This window comes from Lathamus discolor, chromosome 9, assembly GCF_037157495.1.
Source record: "Lathamus discolor isolate bLatDis1 chromosome 9, bLatDis1.hap1, whole genome shotgun sequence".
Taxonomy (NCBI): Eukaryota; Metazoa; Chordata; class Aves; order Psittaciformes; family Psittacidae; genus Lathamus; species Lathamus discolor.
The window spans coordinates 21594117-21606337 of NC_088892.1; the positions used below are offsets into that span (position 1 = coordinate 21594117).

The following is a 12221-nucleotide window of genomic DNA, read 5'->3' on the forward strand; positions in this document are numbered from 1 at the left end:
GGGCACGAGGCCACAGCATGGGCAGACTGAGGCTTTGAAGTGTATCTGTCCCTGTGCCATACATCGGGGTTTGGGGTTTTTTTTTCACTTCTTTAGCATTGGAATTGAAAATTCAAGTTGGAGCAATGTGAAAGCAATTGGGCCTAATCCATTCCTGTTGTTACTCCTTTTGTTTTCACTGGAGATACTCCAAGGCTGGATTCAGCAGACGATGAACAACTTGTTCTCCCAAGTTGGAACTAAGGGGAGAAGGCTTTAAGGATGCTCACGCAACTCTGAGTCTACTTCTTGAGCAGCTGAAGCTCCCACAAGAGGGACAATGTATGGTGAGGCCAGGTTATTGAATTTAGTACAACATTCTAGCAATAAGCCCTCTAGTCATAATAAGACATTATTAGTCATTAGAACAATTACTTGAACGAAACCCAACTGCTGGCTCACTCAGATTGGATGGAAAAATCCTAGCTGTTGATCCCAATTTCTGGTTAGCTGAACAGATATTAACCAGGAGCAAACAACGAATGGTTTTGAGCCTGGTAATCCTCTTCCCACTTCCCTTTCCCCTCTCTTTTCTGGAACCAGCTCCACCGGGGTTGCCACTCACGGAATGCTGCCTGCTCTTCATGCCCTGAGCATCTCAGCTGCAGCTCAGGGAGCTCTGCGAAGAGGTTACAAGCCCTAGTAACCTAGTTTTGGTTAGATGGAAAAAGGAGAGTGCTATTAGCTATGGAGAAAGGTGCACATTAGCAACTGAGGATGAGGTGGTGTGGTTCTGGGGGGGTTTAATTGCAAGAGAGGGGATATTTCTGTGAAGAACTAAGATGAAGCTTCGTAGAATGAACCGGTCCTCACTGCTGGTTAATGCCTCTGTGTTCCTGCGAGCTGCCGGAGGGGTCATGGCAGGCACAAGATCCCCATGGTAAAATTAAGCTTTTCTTTCTTGGAGGAAGGACTGTTACAGTCTCTCTGGCTCACTCCATTCACTTTCTAAACAGCCCAGATCACAAAGGGCTCCAGGAGGGGTGCAGCGCTTGCAAAGAAAAGCCCTGGATGATTTTCTCCATAGAAGAGAGTCCTGTGAAAGTTGTGCTTCCTGCTCCTGCCCAGAGAAGAGGATTTATAACAGATGCTCCTGCAGCCTTCACTGGGTGTGATTCGGAGGGTGGAGGATTCACCAAGCTTGGGAGAGCAGAGCAGCTTCTGCTCAACAGTGTGAGTCCTGCCCGACTAATGGGACACCCCCCTGTCCCAGAGCCCAGCTGATGCTGAGACAGGAGATCCCAGCCTGGTTTGGGTCGAAGGGACCTCAAAGCTCCTCCAGCCCCAACCCCTGCCACGGGCAGGGACCCCTTCCACTGGAGCAGCTTGCTCCAAGCCCCTGTGTCCAACCTGGCCTTGAGCACTGCCAGGGATGGGGCAGCCACAGCTTCTCTGGGCACCCTGTGCCAGCGCCTCAGCACCCTCACAGGGAAGAGCTTCTGCCTAAGAGCTCAGCTCAGTCTCCCCTCGGGCAGGTTCAAGCCATTCCCCTTGGCCTGTCCCTACAGGCCCTTGTCCCCTAGAGATCAGAAATCCCCTTCTCGTATGAGCCCTGACACGCTGGGACCTGTCCCCTCTGCGGCTCTGCTCAGGCAGTTTTCAGTGCCACAATCACAGTCGTGTTCTCCAGCAGTCGTGCAGCCGGTAAGCAGGAAGAACACTTCCCTTCCAAACCCAAACCAAACCAGCTTCCAGTCTTACTTGCCTTGACTGACTTCTCTCCACCACAGAAAATGCACCGCTAATAAGCCGGGAGTGTCATGGTCGGTGAGATGCTGCTTTGCTCTTACTTTGTCCCCTGTATGGGTTTTTGCTTTGCATTTGCCTCTAGGAGTTGGGGCATCTCATCTTTCACTTTGAACCCCTCTGTTCCTTCTAGCTATTGAGCCACCTGGGAATCGGGGATCCTAAGAGGTCAGAAACTAGAAGACTTCAGCAAAAAAGCCATCAAAAACTGTATTGTCTTAATTCCTGGGGGCGGCAGATTGTAAGTAAGTGATGCTCTTGGAGCCTGTGGTTAGGTGTTCAGCCCTTTTCTTCTGCAAGCTATTGCTTACGATTAGTTTTGCTCTATGAAGTATTTGCCTAAGCACTTTCTTCCATTCCCAGGTTAGCAGTAATGCCTGTGGAGAAAGACTACCTGCTGCTAAAAGACCTGAGTCCAGTCTGGGGTGGGGGGGACACAGATAAGCCTCCTGGCATGGAAAGCTGATGGGGGTGGTTTGGATGCCTTATTCCTTGCGTGACACCATCCCATGCTGTACACATTTGATCTGGGCATGAGCATTCCCAAAGCAGGGAGGTTTGGGGTCCGGCTTCAGCTGAGTAGGGGTGTTTGTGCCTCTCCTTGAACAAAACCATGGCTCAGCCTTGCCCATCAGGGCACCGGATTTCTGCACTGATGCTCTCCTTGAGCCCCAGGAATGCTCCTGTCCCAGAGGGGCTGTGCCTGGTGGGGATGGGGCTGTTTGTGTGTAGAGGCTGCTGGAAAAGACAGTGCCAGGAGCTGCATCTCTGAGCCAGGCCCTGGCAAGCGCTGCGGTTTCTCCTTTTTGTTTTTCCTTTTTTTAATCCCTTTCCCTGTGTGTCCCCTTTTTTTCCCTTGTTTTTCTCCTTTTTCCCATGTTTTTCCTCTTTTTCCCTTGGTTTTCCCTTGGTTTTCCCCTTTTTTCCTTGTTTTTCCCCTTTTTCCCTCGTTTTTCCCCCTTTTCCCTCGTTTTTCCCCCTTTTCCCTCGTTTTTCACCTTTTTCCCTCGTTTTTCCCCTTTTCCCCTTGTTTTTTCTCCTTTTCCCTTGTTTTTCCTGTTTTCCCTTGTTTTTCCCTTGTTTTACCCATTTTTCCCTTGTTTTTCCCCTTTTTTCCTTTTTTCCCACTTTTCCCCTTGTTTTTCCCCTTTTCCCCTTGTTTTTCTTTTCCCCTTGTTTTTCACCTTTTTCCCTTGTTTTCCCCCTTTTTCTCTTTTCCTCTTTTTCCCTTGTTTTTCCTCTTTTTCCCTTGTTTTTCCTCTTTTTCCCTTGTTTTTCCTCTTTTTCCCTTGCTTTTCCTGTTTTTCCCTTGTTTTCCCCATTTTCCCCTTGTTTTTACCTTTTTTTCCTTGTTTTCCCCTCTTTTTCCCTTGTTTTTCCCCCTTACTCCTTTCCCTTGACCTTTGCTGAGATGCACAGTCACACTTCAGGACCTTCCAGGGCCGCTTCTCTAATCTCCCCAGCAGGATTAATGCTGCTGGAAACCATGAGGGCTTGGACCAGCTATCGACTTGATCAGGAAAGCTTCTTTCCGGCCAAGCTTTGCTAAGCGGGAATCTTGGGTTGGAGCTGCTCGTCTCATGTTTCACAGATGGCCTCAATGAATGATTTACTAGGAGAGTAAAAGATTAACCAGATTCCGCCAGCAGCATCTTGAGTCGCATAAAGCACTGGGTTTTACGGGGGCCTAGGCAAGCCCTCACTCCTTACCCTCCTTAGCCTGTTTTACAGTGACTAATTGCCCTGAGCTCCCTTCCCTGGGAATGGGGAATCTCCTGGTGAGGGACCCACGCTCCTCGCACGAGCAGCTTTGGAACAGCCACAGCAGCGGAGGCTTCTCCATGCAGGCAGGTACCCAAAGAGCCCCAGACGCTGTGTCTCTGGCTGTGCTTTATTGGGGAGGTTACTGTGCTCCGGGGAGGGAGATGGCAAAGGGAATGCTTGAAATATGCAATGAGGTGTTCCCATAAAATTACCAAAAGCTTTGCAGGATCCTCCTGTGGAGAAGAGCCATCGCTGGAGAGGTCGCACAAATGATGCTCTGGGGCGGGCAAACCCTCTTGCTTGATGCTTTAAGGCTCAGCTGAGCTCTTCAGGGGGAGCGAGATTACCCCGTGTTTGCCTGTTATGGAGTTTGCCTGTTATGGAGTCACTCACAGAACTCTGTGTCTGACCTTATGGCAATTCCTACAGAGTCTGGCTGTTTTAAAGGGCTGCAGCACTGACTTAGACATCCTAATTGGAAAAGGGGGTTTAAATGGACCTACCTTTCCCTTGGGAGTGAGACTTATTAAAGAGCCGGTGGTCTCACAAGAACAACAGATCTTTGCATTTAATCATTTGCATGACTTCCATCACGCTTTCCCCCTTTGTTCGTTAAATAGAACCCCCTAATAATCACCAGATCACTAAAGGGCTGGCAGCGATGGGTTGCCCATCGGTATCGATAGATGAAGCACATGTGCCATGAAGTGTAAAGCAATGTCCGCATGTGCTGATCTCATGTAAACGGTCTTTGGTTTAGAGCAGAGATGAGAGCTCTGAGGCTCACCGGAGGCATCAGCCCTTAGCAGAACTGTTTCAACCTGCGGGGTTTAGCCAAGAGGCTGAGGAAGGAGGGTTCTGTGCCTTCCTTTGCTGTGAGCTCCTCACACAGGCTAAAAGCTATGTAGGGAACAAGGATGAGAAGAAACAGCCCTCACAGTCTTAAGGCACCAGAAGAAGTCAGAGCTGCTCAGTCTGCCCCAGAAGCATAGGGGTAATAAAACTGGCTTCTGTTCTGAGTTTTGCATCGCTGTTTATACATACGAATAGGTGCTGAACCTACTCCCTGGCAATCCCTTTTGGATGAGTCTATGGCATAAAGAAGGCAGAAGCAGCCCCCGGAGCCCCCTTGATACAAGCTCCACCACCACAGCTCTTCAGGCTTGAAGTTTTGCCACAGGCTATAGCAGGGGGAGTTATACAAAGCACAGGAACGCAGAATCCTGTCCTCAGTGAAAGGAGAAATGCAACAAGTGTGCATTTCCAGCATAGAACGTAACCAACCATCATCTGTGGCCAGTATAGATGAGCTGTGCACTGGCGTCTGCTCTAGGTACCATTTTTCAAGTGCATCAGTTGGCAGAACAGCTGCTGCAGCATCTGTTTGGAGGTGGCGATGTCCTCCTCACAATGCAAGTGGCTTGTAGACACACAACGTTATGACTAAACAACGCTTTCAAAGCAAATGTGAGCCTTTGATGCTTAAAAGAGAACGAAAGGCAGTATTTGCCAAGCCTGTGTTTGCGAGGGCAGCACCAAATCTCAGAGGATTACTCACCATGGCAATTTTTGAGGCTATTGAGTCACTCGCACAGGTTTTATACATAAACTGTCAGAGCAGGGGGTCCCTGGGGTTGTGATCTCCCATCGGTGACCATCCATGGTCTTGGAGCCCTGCAAGGCCTTAGCAAAGCCCATCCCTGCCCTTCTCGCTGCCAAGCAGATGGGGCTATAGGTAAGGGTTTGAAAAGGCACAATCAAAAGATGCTGCAATTAACAGGGTCCGGAGTCGTGAGGCACGAGAGTGAATTTCCCTGATTTTTCGATATCACCCTCATCATTTTTAGCTGTGCAGTCTTCTTGCCAGATGCATTGAACGGATGCCTGGGATCCTGACTCTGAAAAGGCATCAGGCCGTGATTCCAGCCTTTTGCTGAGCATCCCACCACTTTTGGAAGCCTGTGTTGGCAAGGGTGGGACAGCTGTGCTATAAACCCCTCCTCTCGCACTGTTGTCTTGCTTTTCATGCTGTCCTTCCTGGAAACCGTTATTGCCAATGCAACAGCGGCTCTGCTCCTACAGAAAGGGCTGTTCCCTGTGTGCCTGCCCTCATCCATGCACAGGGATCAAAGATGCCCCTTTCCAAAACCCAAACAGGAATCGGGAAAAGGAATGAGCTAAAAAAGGAATTAAATGGATATTGAGTTTAAGAGATTACTTTAAATGCTCATTTCCCACTGATATTCCCTGCGCTTTGTCAGGAGCCCATCTGAGTGTGTCCCAGAGCGTGGCAGCCCCGGCTCACACCCAGCACGGGGACGATTGCTCAGTGCTAAGGGTAAGTAAGAAAGGAAACAGCCGTGATCCCTTTCTGAAGCATTTGCTCTTATTCATCCCCTTAGATGTATCCCAATGTAAATAACCTCCCATATCCCTTTACAAAGCGATTGCCGAGCGGGCTGGAGGAGAAGGTATTCTGTAATGTAATAATTTCTGTCCTTTCTCCTTATTTTCCTGCTTGGTCATCGAAAGGAAATCTGGCTGGTTGTTAATTTGAAAGCAGTTGGAGTGGTGATGGCATAATAGATATGAAAGTTCACAGGACTCTGGCAGCTCCTAATGTATGAGGCTTTCGGATGAAGAAATGAAAGCTGCCTGTGAAGGATTCCCATTTGTCATGAAAAGCCCACAGTACCACGGGACAGCTGTTTGCCTGGGATCTGTACGTCAGATGTAAGGAACCAGAACAGACATGTGCTCTGTTGTACAAAGACCATAACCCCAGAGACAGGTAAATCATCCTTTATAAGGAAAAAGCATCATACAGAATTAACTTTTTCTCTAAAAGATGCTTTTCAGGTTTTGTTCGCTATTCTACATAATCAAAACCATGGCCTGAAATGCGTAAGTTGTGGTCTTTTATATTCTTGTTCTCTACTAACTACTTCTGGAGGTGGATTTGGCATTGCTGCAAGCATGGCTGGAGAGCTGGCGGGGTCTGTGCTGGCAAAGAGCTCTCCTGGTGTTAGACAAGAGCGCTTTTGCAGGTGGCAAAAGCTTCCTGGGAGATACTGGGTCCAGAGCCTTTACCCCCCTCAGGCCACCCTGTGCTTTGCCTTGTTCCCCATATCACAAGTTAAACCTGGAGAGGGGCTTTGGGCAAGGGCCTGTAGGGACAGGCCAAGGGGAATGGCTTGAACCTGCCCGAGGGGAGACTGAGCTGAGCTCTTAGGCAGAAGCTCTTCCCTGGGAGGGTGCTGAGGCGCTGGCACAGGGTGCCCAGAGAAGCTGTGGCTGCCCCATCCCTGCCAGTGCTCAAGGCCAGGTTGGACACAGGGGCTTGGAGCAAGCTGCTCCAGTGGAAGGGGTCCCTGCCATGGCAGGGGTTGGAGCTGGAGGAGCTTTGAGGTCCCTTCTCAAACCATTCCATGGTTCTGTGAAGCTTCACCAAGCTGTGATGCAACGAGAACACAGATTTCATGCAAAAGCCAAACCTCCTGGAAAATCTCCCCTGGTTTTCTTGGCGTGCTTTTGTTTTCCACATGGCATCTTCGCCGTGGCTTTAACACGGCATTGGGCCTAAGTGTGACCTGGTGGCTCAGGAGGCCATCAGACAAAGGTCTTTAACAGAGCAGAAGTGCTGCCATGAATTTCGGGGTGGAGAAATAACCCCACTGAGCTCCCCGCGAGCCTCCCATGGGCATATTTATAGTGGTGACTCTTTAGTTCGTTCTGTGTCAGGAAGCTCTGTGTCACTGAGCTTCCCTCTGTGCCGTGCTGCGCTGGTGCATCACCCAGGCAAAGCGCGGCTGCATGGAAGACTTTAGCTAATATGAATTCCCTTCACTTTGGAAGGTCAAAGATTTCCTCTCATCCTTCCTTCTCCCCTATCCTTTTTAGTTATTGCTTCAAATGCATACGATGACAAACCTTGTCAATAAGGGATGTCATGTATACGTGAATAAAAAGGCAAGATCAACTCAACTCAGTGCATGCAGGCATAGGAGATACTGAAGGAAGCTTTCAGAACTCTGTTTCTGTGCCATAGCTCTATCTCCAGACACCAATTCAGCTGTACCAGTAATGCATTGAAGTGGGTTCCTCTCTTAAGCAATATATTCCCTACGGAGCAGTTCTGGAGCAGCCACAGGCTGAGGTCTCTGGGTCAGGGTCACCCCATCTCCCACCCGCACATCTCCCTCGAGCTGCTGCTCCAGGCAAGGCGGGTTCCAGGTTTCAAAGTGATGCAGAGGCTGAGGTGAGCTCAACTGCTCCCTGCTGGGCACAGCATCGTGTGCGGAGGGGACTCAGCACCGTGCCTGGTCCCATCTCAGCTGAGCACAAAGCCAGGTCCACGGCAAGGAGCTGTGCTGCGCTGCTGCATGCTCCCCGCAAGCTGCAGGAGCCAACGGTTCCGTGCATTCAAACACAGACACCTGGTTTTCTGTAAGCTCTTCCCTTTCTAGCATCTTCAGACATGAACTCATGGAAGTGCACCCATGGTTGCACAGGGCAGGCTGACACCAGGGCTGAGGGAGGACAAGCTTGACTTTGTTGCTGCTTTAGCAGAGGTCATTTTTCAACGTACAACTTATTGTCTCGGGCAGCCTTCGTCTCACCAGTGCACAGTTTCAGAATGCTTTAAATTAAGTCTGGAGGCTAAAAGTGTGTTAGTCATTGCCCATACATCTTAGGGGAAGCAGGGCTCTCTAAAGTTATTGTTAGCATTAGGCATCTGGTTCGTGTTTATGATGATTTATTCAATGGTGGGAGACAGGTAAGGAGCCATCATGGAAGACAAACCAGAAAAGATTGGGTTTTTCAAAGCTCTGAAGCCATTGCTAAATCAAAGTTGTCTGACTTCAAAAGGAGCACGTAACTTGATTAGATTCCTTAACCAATGTCCGCTGCTCACAAAGCTGGCAGATATTATTAGAGGCAGAGTTGGTAGCGCAGCCTGCTCTGGAGGTTGCTTGTGCCTTCAAAGGGCAAGATCCTGATGTCCTGACTCTGCCTTTTTCTTTTCCTTCTTTTTGTTTTTAGGGCACATTTCAACCCAACACTTCAGTTGCCTGGGCACAGAAGAACATGTCGTTTCGTCAGGGTTAGAATAATGCAGGACATCCTTTCCTTGGAAAGACCCAGTGCTTCCATACGTTGAAACAGGGACTTGACATCCAACGGGAAGATGGGCTTTGTGCTATAGGCGGGTACGTTGCCATTGCCATAAGGATCCGACCGCAGTTGTTTGAGTTCCATGGGCCTCTGGGGAAGCCTGGTTTGTGGATGTGCAGGAGGGCTTTGCAAGAGCTTTGCTGACATTGGAGAAGAGTTTCTGCTTGTGTCTCCTGGTGCCCGGCACTCACTGGGCTGGAGTGAAGCAGGAGCTGGTGGGACAGGGCAGGTTGGGAACGGGAGGCTGAGCATGGATTCACAGGATCAGCTGGGTTGGAAAAGCCCTTTCAGCTCATCCACTCCAACCATTCCCAGCGCTGCCAAGGCCATCACTGACCCATAGCACTGAGGCCTCGTCTATGGGGTTTGTGAGCACTTGCAGGGCTGGTGCCTGCAGCCCTGCCCTGGGCAGCCTGTTCCAATGCCTGAGCACCCTCTGGGGCAGGAATTGTTCCTCAGCTCCATCTAAACCTGCCCTGGGGCAGCTTGAGGCCGGTTCCTCTTGTCCCATCCCTTGTTCCTTGGGAGCAGAGCCCAGCCCCTCCTGGCTCCATCCTCCTGCCAGGCACTTGTAGGGAGCCATCAGGTCCCCCCTGAGCCTTCTCTTCTCCATCTGAACCCCCCAGGTCCCTCAGCCCTTCCCCATCACACTTGGGCTCTACGGCCATGTCAGGGAAATTACCTAGATGTGGGGGCAAAACACTGCTCATGGGGAGCTTCCCAGGGCTCTGCTCTAAGCTCAGCACTGTCCCACCAGGTTCAGCCAGCGCTGGGCAGTGTCACTGCTGAGGCAGCCACAGCGATGTGCCCTCCCCATGGGGACAGCTTGCTGGTGACCAACATCTTCCAGACCTGCACCTGCCCCACAGTGGGTACCAATGACCCACGTTTTGCACTGGTCCCATTCAGCTGGGGCGAGCCCTGCATGCACCAACCAGCCTGTTGCTCTTTGCCTTGGCCAAAGCACCTTGTACCAGATTTCCTGGGGTTGGGAAGAGCAAGGGGCTGGACACAGCGCATCCTGACCAGCTCCCGGTGATGTGCGCACCGTATCACACGGATGGCACAAAGACCACAGGGATGGCACGAGGACCGAACCAGTTCTTGGCCTGGGAAGTTTGTGGAGCTGCTGGAAGGGAGCCGGCATCCCGCTTCTGCTCAGGATGGAAAACCCTCCTGATGCTGGATCCATCCAACCCAGCTACAGAGCGGGGCCGCTTGGCCGGATGACAGGCCTGGCTCTGCCTCCAAAGTGGACGGCTGCCAAGGGGGATTTTTAATTTCCAGATGCTTTTAAAGTAAAAATAAAGGCTCTGCTGTAAACCGGCTCTGAGCGGCTGCCCCCCCTGCAGCCAAGGAGCCGACTGATACGGGCTAGAGGAGTGGGCAGTAAAACCTTTTACTGAGGTCTGGTGCATCGGGAGTGCTGGGGTGGGCAGCCTGTGGTCCCTGCCCAGCCTCCTCGCCCCGATGCTCTCCAAGGGCCCAGCGTCTCCGGATAAAAACCTGGATGCACTTTTGGATTTCATTTGTTGTTCTTTTGCAGTGGGGGAGTTCTCTGGGAGAAGGCCGCTGGCAAGGGCAAAATGGGAGGTATTGGAGGGAATATTGTCCTGAACGTGCTGCCGGGAGCCAGGCGAGGCTGGTGACAGGGATGCTGCAGGACCCCTCCCTCTGCACCTTGCTTCAGACCCGGCCACAGACACGTTTCTAAGCCAGCCCCGGGTGACTCCTGCAAGCAGCTCCAACCTGGCTGCTGCCCATCAGCATAATGAGCCCAGTGAGTCAATGTCCAGTGTCCATAGGGATGCAGCTCCTGGGACAGCCACCTGGCTCTGCTCCGGGACCCTGGAGCTGGGGAAAGTCCTCTATGGCGCCCTGTAACCACCTTTTCCTGGCACACCAGGCATTCAGGCATCCCAAACCTGCACAGGGTGTTTCACATCATCTCAGACCTCCAAAGCAGCTGGAGGTCAACACAGCCCAAGGCCTACCCGATGGCTGTAGGAACATATGGAGGATGGCTCCTGTGTCCCTGCTGATGCTGGTCAGGAAGGGCCATGGTGGGTTGGGAGATGCCTGAGGCTGGGTTTGCAGGCAGATAACCTGCCCGCTGGCTTCCTGCTGCCAGTCATCTCCTCCCACAGTGAAGGCAATGGCTTCATCAGCACAGATCTTGATGAATTCCTTACCGCTGCAGGCGTGACTGCCTTCCCTGGCCGGCTGGGTTTCACTGTGCTGGGATTCACCCCATTCCTGGCACACAGACGGGCAGCGGAGCCAGAGGTGCTGGTGTTCAGGGAGCGCAGGGTGCCATGGGGACAACAAGGGGCTGGAGGCTGCAAGCAAGCCCAGGAGCTGCTCCCCGGCAGGTGATCCTGGAAGAGGAGCCAGTTTGGGCTGTTCCCACAGCCCGTGGCTGGCTGCAGCAGGCAGGGAGCGAGGATGAGCTTGTCATGGGTCACAACAAGGCTGTTTCGGCAGAGATGACCATAAGGAAACGGAGCAAGCCTGGACCTGCTCTGCTGGTACCAGCAGAGATGCCTGTGATGGGGACCTTAGGGCAGCTCCAGTGCCTAATGGGGCTACAGGAAACCTGGAGAGGGGCTTTGGACAAGGGCCTGTAGGGACAGGACAAGAGGGATTTCAGAGTGTGATGGGTCAAACCAGGCGCTCCTGGAGAGGTGGTTTGGCAGAGAAGCAGCACTCCTCTGAATGCAGCAGCATCACTTTGGCTTTGCAGCTGCGCTGGGCTCATACTTGAGACACTCCAGCATCAAAGCTCTGCCTGTTCTCCTCACAGGCCAATGGACACCGCCATGCACCCAGGTTTCTGCTCCTGCATAGACCAGCTGCATCCAGCCCTGACCATGCTAGGATTCCATGGTTCCATGTGCCTGGGCAGGGCTGTGGGTGCAGGCTGTGCCCAGGGAGGTGTGCGATGCTCAACTGGTCCATGCAGTCCTGTTTGCTCACCCTCTGCAGGGGCTGGCTCCTGTGCACTGCCCTTTATTCTGCTTCTCCTCCGTGTTGCTGGGGGACATGGAACAAACAACAGGGAGCCAAGCTCCCCAGGATCCACACATGCTTCCTCGCACAGCAGCAGGGCTGGGGTTAGAGTGCTGCAGAAACACCCTGGGCTCCAGGCGGCAGCGAGCTGGACCGGGATGGGTGCGCATCCCTCCCGCTGGTGTCCTGGGTCAGACCACAGCAACAGAGAACGATTCGTGGCTTATCCCACTTGGATCTCCAGCAGTCTGGCGGAGGTGTTGGAGCAAGGACCAGAGCACTCGTGGTTTTGCACACGGGTGTTTCAAGGACGGCTCTGGAAGCATTTGGACTCCGCGTCGTACAAACTGGAGGGGACCGCGCACAGGGAGAAGCTCGTCCCCATTGCTCCTCCGAACACATCCTTGCCAGGGCGCGTTCGCAGAGCGGGCTGCATGTGAATGATCCATAAAGAAGCTTAACACCAGCGAGCAGGTGGAACGGGGCAG

General features: G+C 52.1%; 1 long non-coding RNA gene across 3 annotated transcripts; it reads left to right on the forward strand.

Annotated features, from left to right (window-relative positions):
• The first annotated feature begins 1462 nt into the window (after nt 1-1462).
• LOC136019509 (uncharacterized) lies at nt 1463-8624 on the forward strand. Of its 3 annotated transcripts, none has more exons than XR_010614920.1 (4): nt 1463-2030; nt 3505-3636; nt 6082-6340; nt 8593-8624. It is a non-coding gene; the product is annotated as an uncharacterized LOC136019509 (long non-coding RNA). The 3 variants fall into 3 exon arrangements; XR_010614919.1 differs by having other exon boundaries at nt 1463-1806; nt 1919-3636; XR_010614918.1 differs by having other exon boundaries at nt 1463-3636.
• Nucleotides 8625-12221: the final 3597 nt, after the last annotated feature.